The sequence below is a fragment of the Hemitrygon akajei genome, chromosome 9 (assembly GCF_048418815.1).
Source record: "Hemitrygon akajei chromosome 9, sHemAka1.3, whole genome shotgun sequence".
In the NCBI taxonomy this organism is placed as follows: Eukaryota; Metazoa; Chordata; class Chondrichthyes; order Myliobatiformes; family Dasyatidae; genus Hemitrygon; species Hemitrygon akajei.
In genome coordinates, this window is record NC_133132.1 from 16,882,615 (window position 1) to 16,909,709 (window position 27,095).

General features: G+C 44.9%; 1 pseudogene; it reads left to right on the forward strand.

The window, feature by feature from the left end:
* Positions 1–20,238: 20,238 nt before the first annotated feature.
* LOC140732697 (large ribosomal subunit protein P1-like) lies at positions 20,239–26,816 on the forward strand (annotated as a pseudogene).
* Positions 26,817–27,095: the final 279 nt, after the last annotated feature.

Consider the following 27,095-nt stretch of genomic DNA (forward strand, 5'->3'; position numbering starts at 1 on the left):
AAGAGACAACGTTACTCCGATGTCAAAGTATCACCCCGCCAACAGTGCGATACTTCGGTGTAAATACGGTGTAATGATGCCACCCCACACCCCCCCCCCCCGCCCCCCAGTGCACGCTCGCAAGACAAATACCAGACAATACACCAAAAGCAAGTAAATAAGTCCAGTATCCGTCGCTCTGGAACCGCTGTCCGCTCTTCAATAACTTATCTCCCGCCGAGGTAGCCTCCTTCCTGCCGGCATGAACATCCAACTCACTGAACTCCGTTGATACACCTGCCCCCCACCCTTGCCCCCATCCCTATCTATTATTTTAGTCTGGTTCTCTTTCTCTCTCTCTTTTCCCACCACACTATAAACTCTCCCCCCAGCCCTACCTTTCTTTCTCTTTTATTTCCCATAATTCTCCACCTTCCCCCTAAACCATTTCCCTCCAGCCTATCACTTCCCTGCTCTCTAATTTATCCCTACACCTTCTTCTTATCCCCCCTCGACCATCCCATGTTACTTGACTCCTGATGAAGGATTCCGGCCCGAAACGTCGTTATTACCTCCTCCCATCGATGCTGGTTGGCCTGCTGAGTTCTGCCAGCATTTTGTGTTTTTTTTTATTTGAATAAATAATTGCAGTTTTATAGTTAATTCTTAGAGATGGGTTACTAGAAACAGATAACTTAAAGGCGCCAAATCAATACGTTTATCAGTTTGTGCACATAATATTTTAATACATTGGAACTCCCGCCTCCGGTTACATCGACAACGACCTTCCGAGCCTTCGTCCACCATTCGAACCGCTAAAGTCCAGTATCCGTCGCTCTCGAACCGCTGACCGCTCTTCACACGTCCGTCCTTCTCGCTCTCCTCCAGACATTGACCGCAAACTCCCGCTCAGCTTACACATGCAAGATAGCATAACAATTCTCCATCCGTTAGTTCCCCCCCCCAACAGTTCCGTTGGTTGCTGTCATAACCCAAACATACCAAACACAGAAACCCATTACAGCATTAAATAACATTACAGAGAAGCCATTTCATTATAACAATACAGAGAAGGCATTTTGTTAGCCTGAATAGCTAATAGCACAGTTACTGTTACTCAGAGCCCTACGTTTATAAGGCTGAAAAATGAATTGCACTCTCAGTACAATCTTGGGATCTTGGGGGGGGGGTCGTTATTATTTTTCAGATAAATGCTTTATTCAGGTGTGACAGTGACTTTAAGTTAATTCATAGTATTGAGCTGTAAAAGGCATGTAATAATAATAATGTCCAATTATATCAGAATAATTCAATATGCAACGCGATTGGGAAAATCAGGATGATGTTGGATCACAAGAGGGGGAATGTGTTCAATGCCTACGAGACGGCTTTTGAGCGCCGCTTGTGCTTGGGCTTACTCGAGGAAAAGCCATTTTAGATTGGGTGTTGTGTAATAACCCTGATCTTATTCAGGAGCTTAAAGTAAGGAGCCCTAAGGAGGCAGTGATCCTAATATAATGGAATTCATACTGCAATTTGAGAGAGGAAAGCCTATGTCGCATGTATCAGCATCGTAAAGGAATAAGCGGAATTAGAGGAATTAGAGACAGGAGATTGCCCAGGAGAATTGGAGGAGGATACTGCGTGGATGACAGCAGAGCATAGGTAGCTAAAGTATCTAGGAATCGTTTACAAGGCGCAGGATAGACATGCCCCACAGATGGAGTTCTCAAATGGCAGGGGGTGGCATCCGTGGCTGATAAGGAAAGTTAAGGACTGCGTAAAGCCTAAGGAAATGGCGTATAACAGACCAAAAATACGTTGGATGTTAGATTATTGGGATGCTATTAAAATTAAACAAAAGGCAACTAAAAATCGATAAGAATGGTAAAGATGAAATATGATGGCAAACTAGAAAATAGTATGATGCAAGATACTAAAAGATATTTTCTCAGTTAAAAAAGGAGTGAAAGGGAGATGAGAGTTGATATTGCACTACTGGAAAATGATGCTGGGGGATAAAGAATTTGCAGATGAACTTAATGAATACTTTGCATCATTCTTCACTGTGGAAGACAGAGCAGGAGTTAGTGCCTTTGCTACTACAAAGGAAAAAGTGTGAGACAAGCTGAAATGTCTTAAGTTGGAAAGTCAACTGGACCAAATAGACTACATCCCAGAGTCCTGAAAGATGTTTCCGAAGAGATAACGGATGCATTAGCCGTGACGTTTCAGGAATCGCTTGTTTCTGGCATGGTCCTGCTGGCTGGAAAATACAAAGGGCTACGGGTAGCCCTAAGTAATTTCTAAAGTAAATGCATGTTCGGTGATAGGTGAACTGATAGAGGTGTGTAAGATAATGAGAGTCATTGATTGTGTGAATAGTCAGAGGCTTTTTCCCAAGGCTGAAATGGCTATCACGAGAGTGCACAATTTTCAGATGCTTGAAAGTAGGTACAGAGATGTCAGAGGTAAGTATTTTATGCAGAGAGTGGTAAGTACGTGGAATGGGCTGCCGGCGACCGTGGTGGAGGCGGATACAATAGGATCCTTTAAGAGACTCCTGAATAGGTACATGGAGCGTAGAAAAATAGAGGGTTATGTGTAACCCTAGGTAATTTCTAAAGTAAGTAGTTGTTCGGCACAGCATTGTGGGCCGAAAGGCCTGTGTTCTGTTCTATGATTCTATTTTTTTAAAATCAGCTGCATCTCATACGAAGTCATAGGTGTAGGGCACGTGTGAGTACTAGCGTACGCTAATGGAAGGTGTTGACTTTCTTCTGATGTAGGGAATTGACGCAGCAATGTAGTTACTGCTTGGCAACGCAGGCTACTGCACTTTCTTTGTCCACAATTATGTCTCCTCTACATTCGAACAAAAAGACAACCGAGCTTTCGTGCTTGGTCTCCGGAATACTTGCGTACGGTCCACCTGTTTGATCCTGCGTTCTCTATTAATGCTTATTCCACTGACATTCGGTGTATTTTCACTGCCTGTGGCCTTCTCCACTGGCATCGAGAGGCAGAGCATAAATTAGAGGAACGGCATTTCATCTTCCAACTGACCCGCAATTCGGAATGAACTGCGATGTCTGAGTACACCGGGTGAACAGCGAATCGTTATTTTTTCATATAGTGATGCCGATGACACTTTCACGCATCTGATTAAGCCACCCCCGAGTAAGAATATCCAGCCAGGAGCAAGTATGTCCACCGCTTAGTAAGAATCTACACCCCTGATTAATTATCTCCATCCCTGAGTAGGAATCTTCATCTCTGAGTAATTATCTCCAATGCTGCGACCACTGGAAAGGGTGGGAACCTCTTCCTACCCTGACTCTGCTCCGAGGCGCTCGATCCTTCGATCGAAGCTAAGGTCGATTCCCAGCCGGCGACTAGTACTATCCAACCCGCCGTGGCATCCACTCCGAGCTGCATCTACAGCGCCCTCATCCCGCACGACGATGAGGTCTCCGTGACCGAAGACAAGCTCAATGCCCTCGTCAAGGCAGCTGGAGTTAATGTCGAACATTTCAAGCCCAGTCTGTTCGGTAAGGCTTTGGTAAACTGTAACATTAATAGTTTGATCTGTAGAGTTGGTGCTGGTGGTGGTGGAGGATGTGCCGCAGCTGCCACTGCTACTGTTCCTGCTGCGGAAGAGAGAAAGGAAGAATCTGAGGAGTCTGATGATGACATGGGTTTTGGTGTATTTGATTAAGTGCCATGAACTATTTGTTACAAATAAATAAATAGAAATTATTTTTGAATGGCAAAAAAACTACGAAGCACTCCCCCCCTCTTCTTTCCGCCGGGATCGCTCCCTACGCGACTCCCTTGCCCATTCCTCCCCCCCCCCCCCGCCCCATCCCTTCCCACCGAACTCCCTCCCGGCCCTTACCCTTGTAAGCAGAACAAGTGATACACCTGACCTTACACTTCCTCCCTCACCAACATTCAGGGCCCCATCAGACCTTCCAGGTGAGGCGACACTTTACCTGTGATTCAGCTGGTGTGGTATACTCCGTCCGGTACTCCCGGTGCGGCCTTTTACATATTGGTGTGACCCGACGCAGACTGGGAGACCGTTTCGCTGAACACCTATGCTCGGTCCGCCAGAGAAAGCAGGATCTCCCATTGGCCACACATTTTAATTCCACGTCCCATTCCCATTCTGATATGTCTATCCATGGCCTCCTCTGCTGTCAAAATGAATCCAAGCTCAGGTTGGAGGAACAACACCTTATATACCGGCTGGGTAGCATCCAACCTGATAGCATGACCATTGATTTCAATAACTTCCGTTAATGCCCCTCCTCCCCTTCTCACCCCATCCCCGATTTATTTATTTTGCCTTTCTTCCTTTTTTCTCGCTCTCTCTGCCCATCACTCTTAGCATCTCCCTCTGGTGCTCCCCTCCCCCTTTTTTTCTCCGTAGGCCTCCGGTCCCATGATCCTATCCAGCTCTACATCCCTTTTGCCAATCACCTTTCCAGCTCTCAGCTTCAGCCCACCCACTCCGGTCTTCTCCTAACATTTCGCATTTCCCCCTCTCCCTCCTACTTTCAAATCTCTTACTAACTTTTCTTTCAGTTAGTCCTGACGAAGGGTCCCGGCCCGAAACGTCGACTGTACTTCTTCCTACAGATGATGCCTGGTCTGCCGCGTTCCACCAGCATTTTGTGTGTGTTACATTTTTTTTTTCTTCTTTCTCTAGTTCTTGCCTCTTCCCTCATTCCTCTTTACTGATTTATAGATTATAGCTTTTTCTGGACTGCATATCAGAATGTCTCTCTGTGTCTTTATCTATCTATCTATCTATCTATCTATCTATCTATCTATCTATCTATCTATCTATCTATCTATCTATCTATCTATCTATCTATCTATCTATCTATCTATCTATCTATCTCTCTATCTATCTATCTATCTATCTATCTATCTATCTATCTATCTATCTATCTATCTATCTATCTATCTATCTATCTATCTATTCGACAGGTTGCCTATCCTCCACTTCCCTGTTTGTTTGACTTTTATTCCTCTAACTATACGTCGTACATCTGCTCCTGTTTCGTTTGATCGTGCAGAATTCACATGGAAATTATCAATGAGAAGCAATTCTGAAATTTTGGAAATGATTATTTTCTCAATCTTATTGGACAAATGTCGACAAGATAAAAATACTGTAACGTGGGAATGGCGTCAGTTTATCAATCCAATGTCACTTCGAAGGTATTTACAAAGGAAGACTGAATTTCGTGATCCATTAACCAGCGAGTCGGAAGAGTTGAATCTCTCACTTGGTGTCCCAGATTTAACGGTATTGACGATATACTGTTGGATGGATCTAACTGTTCCTCAGGTGGATTCAACAGCTGCTTTGTCCGTAACTTTACCGTTTCAAAATTTACAGAATGAGTAGGAGATCTCATGTATATATATATATATAATAGGATATATAAGAGTTACTTCTAGACACACAGACACACACATATATCGACACACACACACACACACACACACACGCACACACACAAACAAACACACACACACACACACACACACGCACACACACAAACACATACACACACACACACACACACACGCACACAAACAAACACATACACACACACACACACACACACACACACACACACACACACACACACACACACACATATACTGATACTACAGATGTGGGGACGATAGATTAAGACGGAATCGTCACAACTTGGACTTCGAAGTATCAAAAGTAAGTATCATACAGGGCAGGCTGATCAAAATGAAGTAAGCATTAATGTCGTCCAGGGCTGATGGAGAACTGGATGGTGTATCTTTGTTTACAGCGGGTATGTTTTCCATGTAGTGGCACATTGTGGGGCGGGGTGGGTGGGTTTGTTGCCTGAGCGCTGACGCCATTTTCTCAGTAGTTCATCAGTTAACCGCGTGCTGCAATGTGGAACAATGGATTATTCCAAAAGAGCAACTTGAGTTTCCCTCACATTCCTACCGATAAACACTCACAGTACTACACAGAACAAGCCTGTCACTATTCTATCAGTCAACATGGATGGGGCGAAACAGACGAGTCTGAAGCTGGAATAACAAAATAGAAATAATATTGTATTATTGCTGTGTGGGACTTCACTGTTATCAACTCACACCCCGGTGCACATTGAGGAATCTGTGACAGAATCGGAAAACATAAGACTGCAGAGATACACAGTGAAAATGGAACTTAAGAATTGCCGAGGAATATGTATTCATACTTTACTTACGTAATTATTTATTTAATTAACATATTTAATGTGTAAATTTTCATTCAATGTTGAAGTAGTTGTGTTGCCAAGCCAGAGAAATTTACAGATCAGGTTCTGTTCGACTGGCTCTATGTGGTTGAGTAACGAATAGCTTGCAGAATGATGCCGGGCCGAATGATAACTCTCTCACGCTGAATGTCGCTCGATTGTTGTCGGCATGTAGGCTGAGTTGGGGTCTGGAACACACACGTGGAGTTCGAAATCAAGGTGTAGATTCATTCAGCAGTCAAACAACGAGTTCAGATCTCAGGCTGCAGTGCATTCATGGTCAATTGACCCTGTAGTGTTCTCGCACAGGTGTAAAAACTCTGAACTAAACACGCAGTATAAACCGGAGTCAATTACGCGCGATCCCAGTAAGATTAACCGTTTACTGTTCACTCTTCCATATTAACGTATGGTGAAACCTGTTGATAAAACAATACAAAATATATACAGTATTTGTTTCCTTCTGGGCATCACATTTACATCATAAATACTTGCAAAAATAAAACTACAACAAACTATATTACATTAAAGTACAACATACAGTCAGAATCTACCTACGCCATCATTGCTTTAAATACACTTCAACACAAACTATCCGCAACTCTTTAAATAACAAAGAACATAAACTTTATCAACCGTCATTACTTTTAACAGAATCAGCGTTAACATTTTTACTTCAGCATATCGATTATCTTATGAACTTACAGCGTTGCTTCTATGATGTTTCTAGTGCGTAGAAAGAAAACTTACCTCGCGCTGATCCTGCACACACAAGCGCGCTCTTTCCCGTTTCTCCAAACCGGTATTTTCCCACAGGACGCAGCGAAACCGGGTGTGACGTCATCGAATGCCGCGATATATAACAGACAAAGAATTTTCTTTCAACAACCTTAAGTTTAACTAGAAAACGATTACAAACGAATTACTAAAGCGAAAATATAATAAACTAAACGAATGCCTTAAGGGCAACACAGATCCACTGGTCAATTTTCATGTAGCAATATCTGCCTTCACACACTTGGGTTTGCTACACGAAAACGATTGGAAGTTCGAACAGCTTGGCATATGAGAGAGAGATTAATGGCTCTGGCCCTGTATTCCCTGGAATTCGGAAAAATAAGTGGTTATCTCGTTGAATGCTATGGAATGGCGAAAGGCCTTGATAGGGTAGATACGGAGAGGGCCATTCCTGTGGTGGGGCAGTAAGATCTAATGATACAGCCTTAGAATAGAGGACATCCTTTACGAGCGGAGATGAGGAAGAATTCATTCAGCCAGAGAGTGTTGAATCTGTGGAATTTGTTGCACCAGGCAGCTGTGGAGGCTATTTATGTATGTATATTTCAGACAGGGGTGGTAAATTGTTGATTGGCCAGGCATGAAAAGGATGCGAGAGGATTGGAGTTTCAAGCTGAGAGGAAAATGAATTAGCCATAACGAAATGGCGGAGCAGGCTCGATGATGCAAGTGGTCTAAACCTCATCCTGTATATTATGCTCTTAAGGTCTTACGGGTTATAGCGTTCGGAAAAATGCAAATGTACAAATCCCGGGATTTCGTCGTTACAGGGGTCTGGCAAAGATCTCAAGATCTCAAGATTCTCTGATATCAGATGCTACCTAGCAGGTGAATGCCGGGAGCTTGTGAGGTTAGGGGTGATACACTAGGGTCCGATCTATGTTTTAGTCAGTGTCAGGACACATACTGGGGTCATGGGTCAGAAAACACGAGTCAAATATCAGTGTGCGGAAGGATAAGAGATGCCAACACTGCAAACGGGTATCACGGCGTGTGTTTCAGCGGTTGCACACTAAAGAAAAGTCACGGAGTATGGAAGTGTCAGAGGTCACACACTTGAATGAGATCTAAAGTTGTAATTGGGAATGGGGACACACGTGGAGTTCCAATATTAGGATGTGTTCGGGTTAGTGTCACACTATGGGATCAGATTTCAGTTTTGTTTGGTCAGGGCGGTAAATGCTGTTTCAGATCTCGGAGTATAGTGCGTCTGAATGCTGACATCGGAGACAGTTCGCAAATTGCAGTCCGGTCACGTGTCGCACGCCTTAGCCAGATCCCAGAGTCAGATGGTGTCAGAGGTTGACACAGAGTCATGACTCACTGTGTGAGTGGTCAGTGATCACATAACCCTGGTCAGAGGATACAACGGTGCGGTCAAAGTTCGACAGCCAGCTCAGTCTCATCATGTGTTGAAGTGAGTGGTCATACACTACTGCGGATCGTGCCTGGATCTCATGGCCTGTAGGACCGCATACTGCTGTCACGTCTGAGGTTGTGGGTGCGGCATTGGTCACGAATCCGTGATGGAAATGAGGATGCGCTGCGATCGGGTTCCACATCTAAGGATATAGTGGGTCAGGGATTAGAAACTTACCTCTTACGTCAGAGTCTGTAATCGGCAGTGGTCACTCATCGGTGTCAAATCTCTGCGTGCGTTGGTCTCAGAGTTCACAGATCATGAGCAGATCTCGGCGTTGATTACAAACAAGAGGAAATCTGCAGATGCTGGAAATACAAGTAACGCACACACAATGCTGGTGGCAGTCAGCAGACCAGGCAGCATCTATGGAAAAGCGACGTACAGTCGACGTTTCAGGCCGAGACCCTTCGGCAGGACGGGAGGAAAACGAGAAGGAATCGGGATAAATGGGTAGTGGGCGGGAGGTAGAGAGAGCAGCACACGGTGATAGGTTAAGCCAGGGGGAGGGTGGGCTGTGAATTAGAGAGCGGGGGAATGGAGAATCTGAAAGGAGAGGACAGAGAACATGGAAAACTGAAAACGGGGAAAGAGCACCAGAGAAAGGTGATGAGCAATTAAGGAGATAGAGCGAGGGAGGGAAATAGAAATGGAGGATGTTGAAGGTGGCATTACCGGATATGCGAGAAATCGATCTTTAGGCCATCAGCTTGGAGGCTACCCAAATGGAATATAAGGTGTTTCTCCTCCAACCTGAGGCTGGCCTCATGGCGACAGTACAGGAGGCCATGGACTGACTGTCGTGATCTGGTATAAGGTTAGAAAAGTATGAGAGGCCGAGAGCGACAGTTTGTGGTGCCAGTGTTGAAATCTCAAGGACTGGAGGAATGCATTTAACGTGTGAGTGGAGACGTTTAGAGGAAGTGTGTGCAGCATGTTTTGTTTTTGCACAGATAGTGGTGGGTGTCTGGGACAACTGTCAGGTGCGGTAGGAAGCAGATGCGGAATTGTTGCTTCCGATATTGTTGGCTTAGCGGACGAGCATAAGTGAAAGGAGGGAGATGGTTCACGTACAGACATCAGAGTTTAGTCTCATTCGGCATCTTGTTCAGCGGAGATGGTAATGAGTCAAAACACCTGTTCCTATGCTGTATCGTTCCATGACCCCTCCCCCAAGCATGTCCACGTGGTGTGTTCACATTGTGACGTCAATCTGTTTATCGTCCAAAGTCCGTTCACCTCCGTTCCTCTTCTCCTTCTGCTCTGATGGGTGTCACATCGGGCACGGTCGCTTGCAGCACAGGAACAGGCCATTCCGCCCATCATCACCCTGTCGAGCGGAACATTCCCGGCTTTGCTGTGACGTAGGCAGTGCGGACAACTTCTCAGTAGTTCACCAACTGTGGAACTTCCGATTACACGAAATGGGAAACTGGAGTTTCCCTCGCACTCTGATTCACAAGAACTTGCAGTGCTAGAACAACGCAGTCACAACTTATCGATCAAAAATGCATGGTATATTACAGTACAGGCTGCAGCTATCATAAAAACAATGAAATGAGTATTATATTACATTACATTATTTATGACAAACACCCTCCCCCCCCCCCACACAACCACACATGCGGAGAAGTTAGTTTAAGAGATGGAAGGAACCGTGGTCAGCTCTGAGCTTCAAGGTATAGAAAATAAACATCGTATTAGGGAGCAGATTAAAATGAAGTCAACTTCGATGTCATTCAGGGCTGACGCAGAACTGGGCAGAGTGTCTGTGTAGACAGAGGGTATGTTTTATTTCTGGTGAGACGGGGTGGGGTGGGTTTGGCGCCTCAGCGGCCAAAATGATACTAACTGAAAGTCGGCAGGAGGAGACTGGGATGGGGTGTTCATGTGTCCCTGGATCCAGACATCACTGAGGGAAACCGGATCTATTTGAGGATGAAACAGCAGGCGTGACAGTGAAAATTCCAGAAAATGCTTGAATCATCGATTCCGGAATGCTCGTGGAAAGCGAACCACAGTGAAAGTTTAGGTTGGAAAATGAGAACAGTCGTGACCGCTGTCAAGATAACAGTGGAACGTTGTAAATAGAGCCGCACATTGTTCACTTACTGGTCTTATTACAATCTCGGTCGAATTACACAAAGGGATCAGACAAAGGTAATGTCAGTGACATCGACGCATTTGTGCTACATCCCCACTGCATTTGCACCGGAGACACTGCCGGTGATGTAATTTCTTCTTTCAGTAATAATGGTCAGAAGTGGGACCTTGTCTCTGAGACCGATCCCCTGTATAAATCAGAGCCTGTGCCGTCCGTCAGTCCAGAGTGTTTGCCGAGCTTTGGATGTCAGAGCAGTAGCGTTCACTGCGTCACTCAAATGGGATATCCATTAATCTGGCGGAATGAAGACATTTACTACCCCGTCATTTCAACCGTTGGAATTCCCGGTAAGCTGCTGTCACGCCTGCAAACGGCAGAAACTGAGAAACGGAGTTAATTCCGATGTTCTGAAGTGCTCCTCTCGCTACTTGTTTCCACAGCCACCTGTCCAGTCCCCGCATTTCAGTCATGGGCGGAAGGCGCTGACAATATTCATCCCATTGCTTTCGCAGCAGGCAGCCCTCTCTATTGGGGATGAGATGCAGCTTTTGATTGAAATCATCTCCGCTGGTCCGAAGTCGTGGAACGATGGTGGATTGAAACATCCGCACACGAGGACACGGGGGAGCGCTGCTCCTGTGGAAACCAGCCGTCCTTCTGCAGTTCTATCCAAAGAAATTGCCTGTGAATTGCGTGACTGGTTGATGGAGCAACGCGAATGGTTCATATATTTTAGAAATATGAGCAGAGGGAATTGCGTACGTGAAAATTGTTTTATGTCTGTATTGCTCAGACTCGGTAATGCTGGTATTTAATGTCCATCCCTTACTGTGGCCGCTGAAACAATTAAGCAGCTCTCCTATCGACATTTGGGGATTTATCCAGAATTCACCATTTATAAAACTCGAGGCAGATTTTCTGTCGCCCCGGTAACGCACCGGTTTCCATCCTCTGAGGAAGAAAATAAACGCACGAACTAATCTGATTCCTTCACAATGTTGTTTTATTTCCCTGACTTGTCAATAATATCTCTGCTCCCTTCCCTCTCTATGCAGTTAACCTGGTGGCGATTGTTATCCTGTCCGGTGGAAAGTGTGGACTCTCCAAATGCAACACTCGCTCCCTGCCGGGAATGGCAGCAGTCGATCTCCTCCTGGTCGTTATCTCAGAACCTCTGCTGAACTGGAATGTTTCAATCTACTTTCGGTCTTCTATCCTCTACAGAACTCCGGTTTGCAGAGCCGGTCTTTGCCTGCTTTTGGCCAGCGCCGGGGTCTCATTATATATCATAAGACAAAGGAGCCGAAGTAGACCATTAAGTCCATCGAGTCTGCTCTGCCATTTTATCATGAGCTGCTCCATTCTCCCATTTAGTCCCACTCCGCCGCCTTCTCAACATATATTTGATGCCCCAGCTACACAGATACCTATCAATCTCTACCTTAAAATGTAAACTATTAATCATTGTGTATTTAAATATATTTAAAAAAAGAATTACTTTTTCTGTCTGGCTCACCTGCCTGATTCACCTGTGACAAATTTTTAGCCATTTGTTGGGAAAAGCTGAAAACAAATTATTGCACCGAAAGAACGGTGGCTGTGGTTATCGGGACAGTGAGTATTCTAGGATGTTAAAAGTATCCCTTTCTACTTTACATTGGATCCTGTGATGATAATTAATGGAATTTCCTATGGCTGCTTGACCAAAGCGAGCTTCTATAGGTCCCCCTCATGTGCCGCACTTCAGATGTTTCATCGCATATTAATAACTTGTCTCCTGTTTGTTCGGAATGTATTGTTCAATGCTCTGACAGTTAGATGGATTTTTATTGCCAATAAAGTCCGGATGGGGTCCGAGGCCGCAGCAACGGAAAGAATGAGAAGGAAGCTGAGATCGTGAACCGAAGGAAATCGGTCGATTTACTATTCAGTATAACCGGAAGATTTAAATTGTTGTGGTTATTGCGTTAGGTACTTGATACCCACGCACAGATTGCAAGCGTTCCTCGTTACTCAGTCACGGATCCGATTTATGTCGCAGACTCCACGGTGACGATGCTGCAGATCCTCAGCTCCTGCACCAACGCATGTATTTACGCCGTGACTCAGAACAAGTTCAGAGAGGAGCTGAAGAACGCGGTGAAATACCCGCTGAAACTGTTAACCAAATTCGGTAAATCAGAGGGCGACCAGCTGGTTTCTGCAGTGGGATTAAATCAATCACCATTTCCCTCCTTAAACTATCCACTTGCCGATCTGTAGAACCACGGCTAACAACTGAGCACTCTGAAATACGCATGCGTTTAGTGGTGATATATTTCACTCGCTCTCCACCCAGTGCAGCTGAAATTTATTTTTCATCAGATTCCTCTCAAATATGCAAAGCTCAGCTCAGCGGTACTTCACCCCGATGGCCGCTCTGTAGAACTCGGGAACTGACCGGGACGGTCCAGCCAGGTCCCGCCTGTTTTATTTTCATTCTCTCAGATACAACTTATTCTTCGTTCTGGTGATGCCGGCCGTGTTTTCCTCCGGGTTTCCTCAGTCATAATCGATCAACTCACTTGTCTTCACCCAATCCGCTCTTCCTCATTCTTCCTTTTAGTGCCATACCCGATATTTATTCCCAACCTCTCTCAGGATGCCCTGGATTTCACCAGAAACTTCCCCGATTATGATTTCCCCAACGCCGGCACACCGGTTTAGAGCGAAGAGTTTCACCATGAGGGAAACATGATCGGATTGGAAAACCTGTAACATGGTCATATGTGTTTTTTTTCTCTTTTTTCAACTCTTTTTTCAAGTCTCCCTCTCTGGACTGCTCCCTCTTTGTCCTTTCATATTTCCGTTCTATCTCTGTTCACATCCAAAGGTCCCGTGACAATCTGTTTCCTTACTTCTCCCTCTGTTCTCTGTTTCACCCCGACAACACGCTCGATCCCCTACTGCACAAAATAAATCTCACTGCAGTATGTTGGCAAGTGTATTTACATTGATAATAAATGTACATAAAACTTTAGAGAACTTCCAATGCCACAGGAAAATGTTATTTGATCTCTCTCTCTCTGCCTCGCTCTCTCTCTCTCGACGAACTGAGCTCTATCTGAAAGTGTAATCGATTTTTGGGAAGAATAGTGATACTGAAAATCCGAATTCAGACATAAATTACAGGAAGCGCTGAGCTTGTACGGCACGGCCAGTTAAAATATTCATTAATATTTCAGTCATCTGTGCCTACCGTTCATCACAAGGGTTAAAAAATGTCAAATGCCTCGTGTCTGTGGATTCGGACACCTTATCTTTAACATTGATTATCAGATGCGATAAGCCTCGCATAGAAATATCGCAAAATTAATTTAAAAGGTGTTGTACCGCTTTCTAACAGAGCATGACGCACTGTGGTACATTTCCAGTTCAGTCTCTCTGAAGGCTGTCATACAACCGATCAGAGTTATACAACAGCGGTGATTCTTCAGGCCAGGGGTCTGACGGAAGTAACAGTTGACCTGAGAGATAACTTTTCGAGCGCACAATAGATTTATGCGCCTCGCGCTGGTCATTAGTAAATCAATACTTTATTTTTATAAATTACGCTTCCAATATTGCGCAATGATTATGTTCCATCTCCTGCCACCCCGTGAAAACAATAACAGCCTGAATCCCAAAGGGCGTTATTCTACTTTTGGTCAATTTAACTCCCAATCATATTGGGTGGTTTAGTGACTACAACAAAATTTCCTGGCAAGATTAAGTGACAAGCCTATTGCATTCCGGAGATGGTTCTAACATTTGGTTAACTTTGCTTCGTGTTGACTGCTGCCTGAGTCCAATCACGAACAAGAGAAACTCTGTAGATGATGGAAATCAAAGTACTACACCCACAATCCTGGAGGAGCTCAGCAGGTCAGGCAGCAGCCACATAGAAGAGTTAACAGTCGATGTTTCAGGCCTAAACCCTTCATCAGCCGATGCAATACTATAGGATTGGACGTTCTACCATACCTGCAGTGTCGGCAACAGATCTTAGACAACCATCCATGCCTCTTACAACTGGTGGTAATTTTACCGAATAATATCGTCGGAGGCCCCCATGTCGATGTGTTAAATTGCCACGAACAAACCCTTGGTGTTCATTTACAGATATTTAGAAAGGAGCTGGATAGTCAGATATGTCCAAAGCAGGGGCGGCTGACAAAGCGGCGTTCAGAGCATTAAAGGCTGTGTTCATTTCCTGAGTGTATTGTATTTCGGCAGACATGCTCGGTAAAGAGGCTTGTCGAAGAGGAACCTCCATCATTCGATATTCGGGAATGCAATCTCTACAAAAATTGACCATTCCCAAATTGGGAAGCATTTCAGCTCGGGTGCAGGGAGGTGGTGGGTTAATAAAAGCTGCAATTCGTTCTTTGGCAAGGCGCCGAGTTCCTGGAGAAAGTATGTATCACAAATACTGGGTTCCTATCTGGTCACCTCACGACCGGAAGAATTTGGATACTAAAGAGAGACAGTAGAAGAGATTTACAAGGATTTGAATGTAGAACGTGCCTTCTGAGAATAGGTTGAATGAACTTGGCCTTTTCTCACTGCAGTGAGAAAGGATGAGATGACCTGATAGATGTGCATAAGATGATGAGAGGTATTGATCGTGTCGATAGCCAGAGGCTCTTTTCCCAGTGCTGAAATGGCTAACACGATCGGACATAGTTTTAAGGTGCTTGCAATTAGGTACAAGGGAAATATCAAGGGTATCTTTTTAGAAAGAGTGGTGGGAGCGTGGAATGTACGGCCAGGGATCGTGGTAGAGGAGGATACAATAGGATAGAAACTTAGAAAACCTACGGTAAAATACCGGCCCTTCAGCACACAAAGTTGTGCCGAACATGACCTTACCTTAGAAATCTCCAGGGATACCGATAGCCATCAATTTTTTAAGCTCCATGTACCCATCCAAAAGTCTCTTAAAAGACCCTGTCGTATTAGCCTGCACCACCGTTGCCGGCTGCGCATTCCACACTTTTTACCAGTCTCTGCGTAAAAAACTTACCCCTGATATCTCCTCTCTACCCACTCACAAACACCTTAAACCTGTGTTCTCTTGCGGCAGCAATTTCAGCCCTGGGAACAAGCCTCTGACGATCAATGCCTCTCACCATCTTATACACCTCTACCAGGTCACCTCTCATCCTCCGTCGGTCCAAGGAGAAAAGGCCGAGCTCACTCAATCTATTCTTATAAGGCATGCTCCCAAATCCAGACAGAATCCTCTTAAATCTCCTCTGCACCCTTTCTCTGGTTTCCACATAGATATTATAAGAAAATCTTAGATAGGTACTAGGATCTGAGTAAATTAGAGGGCTATGTGTGGTGTAATTATAGGCAGATTATAGAGTAGGTTACATGGTCAGCACAATATTGTGGACCTAATGGCCTGTAATGTGCTGTAGGGTTATATGTTCTATGTGCCATGATTCTGCGCAGTCACCATCTGTGGATATGAAGGAGCAGTTGAACGTCTGGGCCGCGACCCTTCAACAGGGCTGGGGAAAAGGAAATGCCAGAATTAAAATGATGTGGGTGGGGGTCGGAGGGCAACCCAGAAGATGCTAGCAGAAGCCCGGTGGTTGGGGTAAGGGGACGAAATAATAGGCTGGGAGGAGATGTGGAAAAGGCGGAGGGCTGAAGAAATAGAGTGGACCATGGTAGAAAGGGAAGGAGAGGGCACAGGTGGGAGTTGATAGGTATCTGAGATCAGAGCAAGAGGCCAGAGTGGGGAAAGAAAGGAGCAGGAAAGGGGATGGGAAAATACCGGAAGATGGAGATGCCCATGCTCATGCTATAAGTTTGGAGGTTAGCCAGACGAATTATCAGGTGTTAATCCTCGAATCTGAGACGAACTGAGAACCTGAGAAAAGGATGTCATGGACCGACATGTCGGACCGTGAATTGGTATTAGATTTCAAATGATTCAGCTTTTCGTTAAAGGAGTTGAGGAGCACATCGAAGCGCTGATTAATTTGAAGAGGGTTCTTGGTCAGAGGCGGCAACAGCTGATAGATGCCGCCGGACGTGTTGAGTTCCAGCAGCTTTTTCTGTGTGTTGCCATGACTTTGATGAGCAGTCGAACTTAACGTATTCTACGCAAGTTTCGAACAGAAGAGGAGCGTCCCGCTCCCTCTGGATGAACCGGACCTGGTGGCATCGAGATTCATCGTCACCGAGGAAGACGTTAGAAAAGCCTTACTGAAGATAAATCCACGGAAGGAGACGGGCCCGCATGGCGTCCAGGGACGGGTTCTCCGGGCCTTTGCAAATGAGCTAGCTGGATTATTTGCTGATATCTTCAACTGCTCCCTGCTTCAGTCTAAGGTCTCCTCGTGTTTTAAGAAGGCAACTATAATCGCGGTGCCGAGGAAAAGCAAGGTGGTATGCCTGAATGACTACCGACCTGCGGCTCTAACATCAATTGCTATGAAGTGCTTCGAGCGATTGGTTATAGCACACATTAACCATAACCTACCGGTCAACCTCGACGCTTTGCGATTCGCCTACTGTAGCAACAGGTCAACGGCAGATGCCATCTCTCTTGCACTACATTCCTCCCTAGAACACCTGGAGAATAAAGACATATATGTAAGGCTGCTTTTCATCGACTACATCTCTGCCTTTATTCCAAATAAACTGATTCCTAAACTCCGAAACCTGGGTCTTAGCACTCAGATCTGCAGCTGGATCGTCAACTTCCTCACAGACAGGACCCAGACTGTAATAATAGGGGACAAGTTCTCCTCTACAATCACTCTGAGCACCGGTGCCCCACAAGGCTGTGTACTCAGCCCCCTGCTGTACTCACTGTACACCCTTGATTGTGTAGCCAAGTTTCCTTCGAACTCAACATATAAGTTTGCTGAAGACACCACAATTATTGGCCGTATCTTGGATAAAGATGAGTCTGAGTACAGAGAGGAAATGAAGAACCTTGTGACATGGTGCGAAGACAATAACCTATCCCTCAACTTCAGCAAGACGGAGGAATTTGTTGTTGACTTCAGAAGGAGTAGCGGACCGCACAACCCCATCTACATCGGTGGTGCGCAGGTGGAACAGGTCAAAAGCTTTAAGTTCCTCGAGGTGAATATCACAAATGACCAGACTTGGTCTAACCAAGCAGAGTCCACTGCCAAGAAACCCACCAGCGCCTTTACTTCCTGAGAAAGCTAAAGAAATTTGTCCTGTTCGCTAAAATCCTCACTAATTTTTATACGTCCACCGTAGAAAGCATTCTTCTAGGGTGCATCACAACCTGGTATGGACGTTGCCCTGTCCAAGACCGGAAGAAGCTGCAGGAGATAGTGAACATAGCCCAGCACATCACACAAACCAATCTTCCACCCTTGGACTCACTTTACACCGCAGGCTGTCGGAGCAGTGCTGCCAGGATAATCAAGGACAAGACCCTGCCAGCAAACACACTTTTTGTCCGACTTCCCTCCGGGAGAAAGTTCAGGAGCATGAAGATTCGTACGGCCAGATTTAGGAACAGCTTCTTTCCAACAGTGATCAGACTGCTGAACAGATCCTGACCGGGATCTGGGCCGTACCTTCCAAATATCCGGACCTGACTTGCACAACCTTACTTTCCATTTTCTATTTTCTAATTATGATTTATAATTTAAATTTTTATTATATTTACTTCGATTTGTACCTCAGGGAGAGCGAAGCGCAGAAACAAATATCACTGTGATGATTGTACGCTCTAGTATCAATAGTTTAGTGACAATAAAGTAAAGTTTTCATGTATCCAGTATCTTTGTAAGCATCGATGCTATATTCTTTTAAAATTCTTAAATATATTTCAGGACCGTACAAACAATATATTCGTTTTTGATATGTATATATTTCTATTGCAAGATCACCAATCTAGACAAATCCCAGAGTGAAACAGAGGAGCCCAATGACCGTATATCAATGATAATAAATCTATGGCGTCAGCGTATGGACAGGATAAACAATAACAATCATAAAACCGAGAGGTGAGCCTGAGAATGTTTCGCAACAGCATTCACTGAATTCTTGAATCGCCATTTCTGCGACTTTGAGATTTTGCAATTTCGTGTCAAATTATCCATACCTCATCACAATCGGAATTATACTTAAATGACATCATATTTATTTTACCACAGCTGTTCGAAAACACGTCAGCCTTGTGTAGTATAGAATATTCAGTGTGCTCGAGCGAGTATAAATGAATGACCGTGGAGATTCCATCAGCTCAGAGTTTCTACAGCGAGATCGCGGGGAGCTGGAAGACAGGCTGTATCTCACACAGCATGCTTGAAACATTCTTGCGTGTGAGAAAGATATATTTCATGATCATTGCCGTTATCGGTGTTCCTGGTAAGAACATTGGCGAACTAAGATTTGTTGTTCTGTGTGTGCGGTCTTTGGACTCGTTCAGTTACCGGCAGCGTTGTGATGCCGGCGTATCAGAGAGTGCGGTGCAGGCATTGTGATAAATCACTGTGTTCGGTCAGAAGCTCCCTTACAGTTTAATCGGTGGCCTCGGCAGGAAACAAATCAGCAGTTGAGACAGATGTCAAGCAGATGTTCAGTAAAATGAATGCAATTTGTGGATTCATGGCAAGCAGTTTGAAGTTATGAATGCAACACACTGTCAAAATGAACTCCGATAATCCAGCGCTCTGTTTTACGGGCTATTTGGTGTTATTTCGCATCGGAAGCGCAGCAGGTTTTTAATTCACATGGAAAAGTATTGAGCCATTTTAAAGAATTTGCTGAAATTTTGATGGGAACCCGGGAAGAGATTCGTAGGGTGACATTCAGGGGAGAGCGGTAGACATCACTTGTGAGTCCGAACCATCCGGAGTTTCGGAAATGAAAATTAGTGTTTGTGTGAGTTTTAGTGTACCGGTGTTTGCTTCCACGTCCCATTAATCGAATAAGTGAAAAGGGCCAACCAGCGGTGTCCGTTTGAGGTCAGGCGGGATAAGGTTCATGCTTATGTTCTGGGAAAAGCAGCATCGAAGCATTTAGAATTATGCTCACGAAACTTGGAGCAACCCCTAATAAGGCAGATGTTTTGAATTACCTATAATGTCAGTGAGGATTTAAGGGCGCACGGGAGGTGGATGTGTGAGTTCAGTGCGTCAGGCAGAATCTTTAAAAGCGAAAATTGGAACTTTCTCAAAGAAGAGAAAATCTGCAAATGCTGGAAATCCAAGCAACACACACAAAATACTCAGTAGGCCTGGTAGCATATAAGAACAAATGCAGTCGGCGTTTCGGGCCGAATCCTGCCGAAGGGTCTCGGCCCGAAACGTTGACTATACTTTTTTTCCATAGATGCTGCCTGGCCTGCTGAGTTCCCCCAGCATTTTGTGCGTATTGGTTGAATTGTAACTGTCTGATGGGTTATCTTAACATAGTGCGCAGGAAACCCGGACAAGAATAGTTGCATTAAGTTTTTTTAAAAAAAAGTAAACCAAGCGGGGTCGCTGCGGACGGATGACAAACAAAGAGTCTGAGAGGTGGGAAAGACATGACAAAGGTGGAAATACATTTACTTTGAAATTTGTAAATTGACAGAACCGAAGGGATCGGGGCTCTGCTTAATGGGGAGTGTGTCAGAATATAGGTGCTGGGAACCCGGCAATCACCGCTGCTGAGAGATTTGCCGTTGTGTCCAGGCTTTACACTTCAGTCGTAAACCTGATGTTGGGCGATTTATATTGATTTCTCCAAAGTACCATCGGCGATCAGTTAGCTCCTTCCTAAGCGCTGCTTCTCTTGCAGTCCCGAGTAACTGTCACCCAGCATCTCGTTAACAGCAACAGAGACTCACGCTTTATAGCCTTTTAACCACAGAAATGAGGTGTCTTCAAACTTAAGTTCTTCTCAATTTCCATTTCAACTCTGCCCTGAGACCCAAGGAACGGCATAACTGTAATTTACTTATTCCTTATTGGTTGTTCCCCCAGTGAATTTAACGGCGATTCTGATTCTGTCCCGGGGGAAGTGCGGCCTCTCCACCTGCACCACTCGCTACCTGGTGGCCATGGCAACGGCGGATCTACTAACCGTCATCTTTGATGTCATTCTGTGGCGGGTCAGTTATTATTATTTCCCCGGGACATTCCTGGACATCACCCCTGTATGCAGTGTGATATCTGCCCTGACATTTGCAGCCACGGACTGTTCTGTCTGGTTCACCGTCACTTTTACATTTGATCGGTTTGTAGCCATCCGTTGCCAGAAGTGGAAAGAGAAGTATTGCAGCGGAAAAACTGCGGCTGTGGTTCTGACAACAACCGGCGTTCTGCTCTGCTGTAAAAACGTGCCCGACGCTTTTAGATATCGTCCTGTGAAAGTGATTGACAATATACCTTATGACTGTATTTCAAAACCTGGCTACTTTACGGATCCCGTTTGGGTGGGATATAATTGGCTTTCTACCGTTTGTGTGCCATTATTTCCGTTCGTATTAATACTACTGCTCAACGCTCTGACAGTCAGACGCATTTTAGTGGCCAGTCGCGTCCGTAAAGGGCTGAGGGGACAGAGCAAGGCGGAGAACCGCAGTGACCCGGAGATGGAGAGCAGGAGGAGGTCTGTGATCTTACTCCTCACCATCTCCGGAAGCTTCGTCATCCTGTGGTCGGTGGATGTTGCCGAATTCCTTTATTACACAATTGCGGGTTTGGATCCAAATCATTACAGTGACTCGGAAAACATACTTCTACACTGCGCCTACATGCTGATGATATTAAGTTGCTGCACAAACACGTTTATTTATGGGGTGACTCAGTCCAAGTTCAGAGAGCAGTTCATCAGCGCAGCGAAATATCCGCTAACATCAATTATTCTACAAGTTAATAAACAACGTATCTAAGCCATTCTCAGAGACGGTCGCAGTGATTTCTTTCTTGACACTATAGTTTGGCAGTCATCAGAGAATGGGCAGCGGGGAGAATAAATATGGTTGCGATCCCGAGACAGACATTGCACAGAAACAGGGACTTCGGCACCCGCAGTCGGCAACCTCTGTCTCCTATCAATTATTAAATTATTCTTGGTTTTTAGTTTTATTGATTTGTCCACCATAATCCGGTTCTCGTCACCGCCACACCCCTTTCGGAAATTATAGAGCGGGTCAGGATCTGAAAACATTCAAGAGCAAATCGGCTGAAATGCAACTCATTTGTTACTTAAGTCTTTTGCATAAGAATGAAAGGAAAATAAATTCAACAGTCTACCCGTACTTACAATAAACCTTGCACTTGTCCTTCGCATTAGATCGACCTGTCAGAGAGGAATGTTTACCGCTGCAGAACTCTGTCCATAATTGTGCAAACATCTATGGAAAAGCCCGGTGCCGGCTCTGCTTCATCTCATTTCCTGATTTCTAATAAATTTCCATCCGAGCAAACTGCATTCACTCCAGTACAATCGCCTGTTTGTTATTAGTTTTTTTACCTGGTAAAACTTCAGGTATGGAAATAGACCAGCACGCTCGTTTTTCAATTGCTGGGAACTTTCCTACTACTCTGGTGATGCTTATTATTTTAGCTTTCTGGAGATCCACATGAACGTTTCTGTGTAGGTATAATTGTTGTTGTGCAGTGACTTTAGAATGAAACCAGCTGTAGATATTACAATTGGGGCAATGTGTATCCTGTTTATGTACCACAGTGTTTCAATTTTCTTTTTCAAGTCAGCATATTTCTGGTGTTTTTCACGTACTGATATCCGTATATTATGTGGATTTGGAATGATACACACATATCTGCAGATTTTCTCTTGTTTGTTATTGGATAACTATTAAATAAATTGTTTTGCTGGTTTATCCTGTAATATTATATCTGGACGGATATCATGTATTGCCTAATCGCTAGTAATGGACTAGTCGTATTATAATTGTAACACTTAAATTGTATCTTTCATGAGTTTTCAATTTAAAGCAAGATTTTGGTGACTTTTGCCAATTCATTCTTCCTGTGTAAGTAGTCAGATAGAATTAAACTGTTCCTGGATCCTATAATGTGTTGAATACTTTCTGATTTCTGTTAATTTCCGCCTTTATTGTCTTGAGTTTGTTAATCTATTATTGTGTATTTTGGATATTTTCATGTTACCCACCCGATCCTATATTGCCACAGAAGGAATGCAAATACCCCTATTCCCAAATACCCCATGTCCGAAGGAGTGCAGCCCCCTGACCATCATCCGATTCCCCTTTCCACAGAGCAATCTACTACTTCGAGCCTACTTTCTTCCTCACTCTCACAATTTTCTCACCCCTTCCCAATTCCTCAGCACACTCTCCTCTCTCTCAGCCTCTTTCCTCCATCCTCAGCTTCTCATTTCCCCCGTCTCAGTCCTCTCACCCCACAGTTCTTCACTCTCACTTCTCCTCCCCCCTTTGGATCGACAACCCTGCTCAATTTAATTCAGTTTATTTCAACTCAACTTTAATTGTTATTTAACCATGTGTGAATACTCATGAATACAGCCAAAATAGACAACGTTACTCCGAAGTCAAAGTGTCACCCCGCCAATAGTGCGATACGTCGGTGTAAATACGGTGTAATGAACCCCCCCCCCCCCCGCCCCCAAGTGCACGCTCGCAAATACCAGACAATACACCAAAAGCAAGTAAATAAGTCCAGTATCCGTCGCTCTGGAACCGCTGTCCGCTCTTCAATACCTTATCTCCCGCCTAGGTAGCCTCCTTCCTGCCGGCATGAACATCCAACTCACTGAACTCCGTTGATTCCCCTGCCCCCCACCCTTACCCCCATCCCTATCTATTATTTTAGTATGGTTCTCTTTCTCTCTCTTCCCCCCCCCCTCATTATAATCTGTCCCCCAGCCCTACCTTTATTTCTCTTTTGTTTCCCATAATGCTCCACCTTCCCTCTAGCCCATTTCCCTCCAGCATATCACTTCCCAGCTCTCTGCTTTATCCCTCCCCCCACTTCTTATCCCCCCTCGACCATCCCAGGTTACTTCACTCCTGATGAAGTGTTTCGGCCCGAAACGTCGTTATTTCCTCCTCCAATAGATGCTGTCTGGCCTGCCGGCATTTTGTGTTTTTTATTTGAATAAATAATTGCAGTTTTATAGTTAATTCTTAGAGATGGGTTACTAGAAACAGATAACCTAAAGGCTTCAAATCAATAAGTTTATCAGTTTGTGCACATAATATTTTAATAGATTGGAACTCCCGCCTCCGGTTAAATCCACAACGACCTTCCGAGCCTTCGGCCACCATCCGAACCGCCAAAGTCCAGTATCCGTCGCTCTGGAACCGCTGTCCGCTCTTCACACGTCCGTCCTTCTCGCTCTCCTCCAGACATTGACCGCAAACTCCCGCTCAGCTTACACATGCAAGATAGCATAACAATTTTCCATCCGTTAGTTCCCCCCATTATCTGCTGTCATAACCCAAACATACCAAACACAGAAACCCATTACAGCATTAAATAACATTACAGAGAAGCCATTTCATTATAACAATACAGAGAAGCCATTTTGTTAGCCTGAATAGTTAACAGCACAGTTACTGTTACTGAGAGCCCTGCACTTATAAGGCTGAAAAATGAATTCCTCTCTCAGTAGAATCTTGGGGGGTGGGGGCGCTAAATATTTTTCAGATAAATACTTTATTCAGGTGTGAGAGTGACTAAGATAATCCATCGTATTGAGCTGGAAAAGGCATGTAATAATGATAATGTCCAATTATATCAGAAGAATTCAATATGCAACGGGATTGGGAAAATCAGGTTGATGTTGGATCACAAGAGGGGGGATTTGTTGAATGCCTACGAGACGGCTTTTGAGCGCCTCTTGTGCTTGGGCTTACTCGAGGAAAGGCCATTTTAGATTGGGTGTTGTGTAAAGGAGCCCTAAGGAGGCAGTGATCATAATATAATGGAATTCATACTGCAATTTGAGAGAGGAAAGCCTATGTCACATGTATCAGCCTCGCAATGGAATAAGCGGAATTAGAAACAGGAGATTGCCCAGGAGAATAGGAGGAGGATACTGCGGGGATGACAGCAGAGCATAGGTAGCTAAAGTATCTAGGAATCGTTTACAAGGCGCAGGATAGACATGCCCCACAGATGGAGTTCTCAAATGGCAGGGGCGAGGCATCCGTAGGTGATAAGGAAAGTTAATGACTGCGTAAAGCCTAAGGAATGGCGTATAACGGACCAAAAATACGTTGGATGTTAGATCATTGGGATGCTATTAAAATTAAACAAAAGGCAACTAAAAATCTATAAGAATGGTAAAGATGAAATATGATGGCAAACTAGACAATAGTATGATGCAAGGTACTAAAAGATTTTTTCCCAGTTAAATAAGGAGTGAAAGGGAGATGAGAGTTGATATTGCACTACTGGAAAATGATGCGGGGGATAAAGAAATTGCAGATGAACTTAATGAATACTTTGCATCATTCTTCACTGTGGAAGACAGAGCAAGAGTTAGTGTCTTTGCTACTACAAAGGAACAAGAGTGAGACAAGCTGAAATGTCTTAGGTTGGAAAGTCAACTGGACCAAATCGACTACATCCCAGAGTCCTGAAAGATGTCTCCGACGAGATAACGGATGCATTAGCCGTGACGTTTCAGGAATCGCTTGTTTCTGGCATGGTCCTGCTGGCTGGAAAATACAAAGGGCTACGGGTAGCCCTAAGTAATTTCTAAAGTAAATGGATGTTCGGTGATAGGTGAACTGATAGAGGTGTGTAAGATAATGAGAGTCATTGATTGTGTGAATAGTCAGAGGCTTTTTCCCAAGGCTGAAATGGCTATCACGAGAGTGCACAATTTTCAGTTTCTTGGAAGTAGGTACAGAGATGTCAGAGGTAAGTATTTTATACAGAGAGTGGTAAGTACGTGGAATGGGCTGCCGGCGACCGTGGTGGAGGCGGATACAATAGGATCCTTTAAGAGACTCCTGAATAGGTACATGGAGCGTAGAGAAATAGAGGGTTATGTGTAACCCTAGGTAATTTCTAAAGTAAGTAGTTGTCCGGCACAGCATTGTGGGCCGAAAGGCCTGTGTTCTGTTCTATGATTCTATTTTTTTAAAATCAGCTGCATCTCATACCAAGTCATAGGTGTAGGGCACGTGTGAGTACTAGCGTACGCTAATGGAAGGTGTTGACTTTCTTCTGGGGTAGGGAATTGACGCAGCAATGTAGTTACTGCTTGGCAACGCAGGCTACTGCACTTTCTTTGTCCACAATTATGTCTCCTCTACATTCGAACAAAAAGACAACCGAATTTGCGTGCTTGGTCTCCGGAATACTTGCGTACGGTCCACCTGTTTGATCCTGCGTTCTCTATTAATGCTTATTCCACTGACATTCGGAGTATTTTCACTGCCTGTGGCCTTCTCCACTGGCATCGAGAGGCAGAGCATAAATTAGAGGAGACTAATTAGAGGAGGCATCGCATCTTCCAACTGACCCGCAATTCGGAATGAACTGCGATGTCTGGAGTTCTTACACCGGGTGAACAGCGAATCGTTATTTTTTCATATAGTGATGCCGATGACACTTTCACCCATCTGATTAAGCCACCCCCGAGTAAGAATATCCAGCCAGGAGCAAGTATCTCCACCGCTTAGTAAGAATCTCCACCCCTGATTAATTATCTCCATCCCTGAGTAGGAATCTTCATCTCTGAGTAATTATCTCCAATGCTGCGACCACTGGAAAGGGTGGGAACCTCTTCCCACCCTGACTCTGCTCCGAGGCGCTCGATCCTTCGATCGAAGCTAAGGTCGAATCCCAGCCGGCGACTAGTACCATCCAACCCGCCGTGGCATCCACTCCGAGCTGCATCTACAGCGCCCTCATCCCGCACGACGATGAGGTCACCGTGACCGAAGACAAGCTCAATGCCCTCGTCAAGGCAGCTGGAGTTAGTGTCGAACCTTTCTAGCCCAGTCAGTTCGGTAAGGCTTTGGTAAACTGTGACATTAATAGTTTGATCTGTAGAGTTGGTGCTGGTGGTGGTGGAGGATGTGCCGCAGCTGCCACTGCTGCTGTTCCTGCTGCCGAAGAGAGAAAGGAAGAATCTGAGGAGTCTGATGATGACATGGGTTTTGGTGTCTTTGATTAAGTGCCATGAACTATTTGTTACAAATAACTAAATAGCAATTATTTTTGAATGGCAAAAAAACTACCAAGCACATCCACCCACCCCCTTCTGCTTTCCGCCGGGATCGCTCCCTACGCGACTCCCTTGCCCATTCCTCCCCCCCCCCCCGCCCCATCCCTTCCCACCGAACTCCCTCCCGGCCCTTACCCTTGTAAGCAGAACAAGTGATATACCTGACCTTACACTTCCTCCCTCACCAACATTCAGGGCCCCATCAGACCTTCCAGGTGAGGCGACACTTTACCTGTGATTCGACTGGTGTGGTATACTCCGTCCGGTACTCCCGGTGCGG